The sequence below is a fragment of the Pelodiscus sinensis genome, chromosome 6, assembly GCF_052426305.1.
Source record: "Pelodiscus sinensis isolate ZL-2025 chromosome 6, ASM5242630v1, whole genome shotgun sequence".
Classification (NCBI taxonomy): Eukaryota; Metazoa; Chordata; order Testudines; family Trionychidae; genus Pelodiscus; species Pelodiscus sinensis.
In genome coordinates, this window is record NC_143057.1 from 2,612,008 (window position 1) to 2,616,011 (window position 4,004).

Here is a 4,004-nt window from a genome sequence, read left to right on the forward strand (position 1 = left end):
TGTGAAAATCTGTTGTGAAGTCTTTTTGGGCACTAAACTTGTTCCTTCCTTTTGCTACTTTGGCGGAACTGATTTCTGCTTTTCCTTAATGATCAGGTGTTTTCAGATTCTTCCACCTATTTCACACTCATGAATTTTAATACTCCCTTCTACTACATAATTACGTTTGGCACTTGCAGCACTTAATTCATCCTGCTTCTGATTTTGATGAATTCATGTAGTAGTATCACACTTCCCTTATTATTCTTTTTCAGTTCTCTACTAGGAAGTAGATTTAGGATTACTAGTCTTTCTACTTTCTAGGTTGGGGGTGGGTAATAATTTTTACAGGGGGACCACTTAATGAATTTTGGTACATGGTCATGAGCTGTCTTCACCCCTGGAAGGGACAGGGCCTCAGGACTAGCTTCCTCCCAGAGTTGTCTGAGGCTTTGAATTAAAAACGCAGCAAAGAGCTCACAGTCGTGGCAGCTACCCAGGGTTGCTGCAGCTATTTAAAGGGCTTACAGCTCTGTCCTCTGTTGGGGTATCACCATGACTGGGAACAGTGAGCCATTTACATAGGATCCTGCTGCCTGGGCCACCGCCTGAAAATTAGTGGCACAGGCAGCAGACTATAAACAGAAAGCAGCCAGATACAGTCCACAGGCTAGATCCAAGTGATTGGAGGGTTGGATCCAGCCCACGCATGACAGCCTGCCCAGCCCTGTTCTAGGTTCTCCATAAACTCTTTGATACATATCTGTTCGTGTTTGTTATTTAACAGACAGCTGTGGTGATAATCTCTGGTAATTTTGTGGTTTCCTGTTATTTCAGTGACCACTTCTTTATGTGCAAGTCCTCTAACAGCACATCTAGACTTGCTTTCACTTTCGAAAGCATATGCAGATTCGGCACAAATTTGCATATCTTCTGATGGCTTTTTCGAAAAAGGTTCTTTTGAAAAAAAGTAGTCTAGTCTTACCCTTTTTCAAAAGAACCAAGTAAACCTCATTTTTTTGGGAAGAACAAGTCTTTCGAAAAGGGTTTTTTTCCTCAAAAGAACCGCGTCTAGACTCTTTTTCGAAAGAACCTCTTTTGAAAAAGATAAGACATGCCCTTGAAGATTCATTGGCCCTGATTCTCATTCAATCTTAGGCCCCTTTACCATAGCTCAGGCAGTGCACAGAACCTCGTTTACATCTGGGCTCATTTATGCTCCTGCAGTTGTGCATAAATCCCTTAATATAATTGTGAATCATGTCAATTGTGAATGCTTGTGCACATCTTTCCCTAACTAGAAAACAAAGAGATGACTAAAAAGGGTGTTGGGCATGCATTAACTCCTATGTTGGGATACAGGGATAGGTCAATTTAAAAGACTAGCAGAAGGAGTGTGTGTGAGGATCATAAGAATGGCCATACTGGGTCAGACCAATGGTCTATCTAGCCCAGTATCCTGTCTGCCAACAGTGAGCAATACCTGATGCCCCAGAGGCAGGGATCACAACAGGTAATCCTCATGTGAGTCCTCCCCTGTCACTCACCTCCAGAGAAACAAAGGCTAGGGATACCATTCCTACCCATCCTGGCTAATAACCATTGATGAACATAACCTCCATGAATCTGTTTAGCTCTTTTTTGAACCCTGTTGAAGTCCTAGTCTTCACCACATCCTCTGGCAAGGAGTTCCACAGGTTGACTATGCGCTGCGTGAAGATAAACTTCCTTTTGTTCGTTTTAAACCTGCTGCCTATTAATTTCATTTGGTGACCCCTAGTTCATATATTGTGGGAATAAGTAAATAACTTTTCCTTATTCACTTTTTTGACAGCAGTCATGTTTTATAGACCTCTATTATATCCTCCCTTAGTCTCCTCTTTCTGAGCTAAAAAGTCCAAGTCTTTTTAATCTCTCTTCATATGGGACCCTAATAATTCTTGTTGCCCTTTTCTGACCCTTTTTCAATGCCAATATATCTTTTTTTGAGATGAGGCGACTACATCTGTACGCAGCATTCAAGCTGTGGGTGTGCCACAGATTTATACGGAGGCAATAAGATATTCTCTGTCCTATTCGCTATCCCTTTTTTAATGATTCCTAACATTCTATTTGCTTTTTTGACTGCCACTTCACACTGAGTGGATGTTTTCAGAGAACTATCCACAATGACTCCAAGATCTTTCTCTTGAGTAGTTCAAAGAATCACAGAGCTGGAGGAGACCTCAGGAGGTCAACAAATCCAGCCCCCTGCCCAAGGCAGGACGAATCCCAACTAAATCAACCCAATCAGGGCTTTGTCAAGCCGAGACTTAAAAACCTGTAAGGATGGAGATTCCACCCCCTCCCTAGGTAACCCATTCCAGTGCTTTACCACCCGCCTAGTGAAAAACTTTTTCCTAATATCCAGCCTAGACCTCTCCCTCTGTAACTTGAGATCATTGCTCCTCATTCTGCCATCTGTCACTACTGTGAACAGCCTTTCTCCATTTTCTTTGGAACCTCCCTTCAGGAAGTTGAAGGCTGCTATCAAATCCCTCCTCACTCTTCTCTTTTGAAGACTCAACAAACACAAATTCCTGTCTTGCCTCATGGGTCATGTGTTCCAGACCCCTAATAATTTTGGTTACCCTCCGCTGGACCCTCTCCAATGTGTCCACATCCTTTCTATAGTGGGGGTCCCAGAACTGGACACAATACTTCAGATGCAGCCTCACCAGAGCCAAATAAAGGGGAATAATCACTTCTTTAGATCTGCTGGCAATGCTCCTCCTAATGCAACCTAATATGCCATTAGCCTTCTTGGCTATAAGGGCACACTGTTGACTCATATCTAGCTTCTCATCCACTGTAATAATCCCCAGGTCTTTTTCTGCAGAACTGCTACTTAGCCATTCTGTCCCCAGCCTGTAACAATGCTTGGGATTCTTCCGTCCCAAGTGCAGGGACCTCCTCCTTGTTGAACCTCCTCAGATTTCTTTTGGCCCAGTCCTCTAATCTGTCCAGGTAACTCTGGACCCTCTCCCTGCCCTCCAGTGTATCTACCTCTCCCCCTAGCTTAGTGTCATCTGCGAACTTGCTGAGGTTGCAATCTATCCCCTCATCTAGATCATTAATAAAGATGTTGAACAAAACCGGTCCTAGAACAGATCTGTGGGGCACTCTGCTAGAAACCGACTGCCAACCTGCCATTGAGCTGTTGATCACTACCCGTTGGGCCCGACAGTCTAAACAGCTTTCTATCCATCCTACAGTCCATTTATCCACTCGATATTCCCTTAACTTGCTGGCAAGAATATTGTGGGAGACCATATCAAAAGCTTTGCTAAAGTCAAGGTGTATCACATCCACTGACTTTCCCATGAGTTACCTCATCACAGAAACTAATCAGATTGGTCAGGCACCACTTGCCCGTGGTGAATCCATGCTATTGATCACTTTCCCCTTTTCCAAGTGTCTCAACATGGATTCCTTGCGGATCCCCTCCATAATTTTTCGGGGGCTGAGGTAAAACTGACTGGTCCGTAGTTCCCTGGATCGTCCTTCTTTCCTTTTTTAAAGTTGTAGGCAAATCAGTCCCCATCCTACCGTTGTGGAAGAAGCCCAAGATGGCTGCACACACATGCCCTTCTTCCCTTTTCCTGCCTCCACACAGTCTACATAGAGTTGGGATTATTTTTTCCCATGTGCATTACTTGACATGTACCAAGATTAAATTCTGTGACCCAGCCACTTAGTGGGGTGCCTGGAAGGCAGGCTTGACTGAGAAGGGCCTCGGTTATCGCTGGGGCAGTGACATTCCGACTAGAAACGGGGGAAGTGCGGGGCTGGTTCAGTGTTGCAGGCGTGCGACGGAGGGAGGGGTAGTTACCTGGCAAATCCCCGCACTTTGCCTGCAGCCAGCCGACTGCGTGGCCCAATTCACGCCCGCTGGGGCCAGGGCGGCCCTTGCTGGCGTCGCCGGGCCGGTTCACACCCCGCCGGAGGCAGGGGCAGCCGGGCGCGCGGCCCCTCGTAAGGGAGCG

General features: G+C 45.6%; 1 long non-coding RNA gene across 8 annotated transcripts in view; it reads right to left on the bottom strand.

Moving 5' to 3' along the window:
- LOC102453365 (uncharacterized) overlaps positions 1-4,004 on the bottom strand; it is an 85,353-nt gene that overhangs the window by 80,996 nt on the left and 353 nt on the right. For 7 of the 8 annotated variants that reach the window (XR_012904566.2, XR_016349815.1, XR_016349819.1 and 4 more), the window contains exon 1: positions 3,851-3,990. The exons of the other annotated variant lie outside the window; for it this stretch is intronic. This is a non-coding gene — a long non-coding RNA (uncharacterized LOC102453365). Of the gene's footprint in view, positions 1-3,850; positions 3,991-4,004 lie in introns of those variants that run through there. 8 annotated transcript variants of the gene reach the window in all.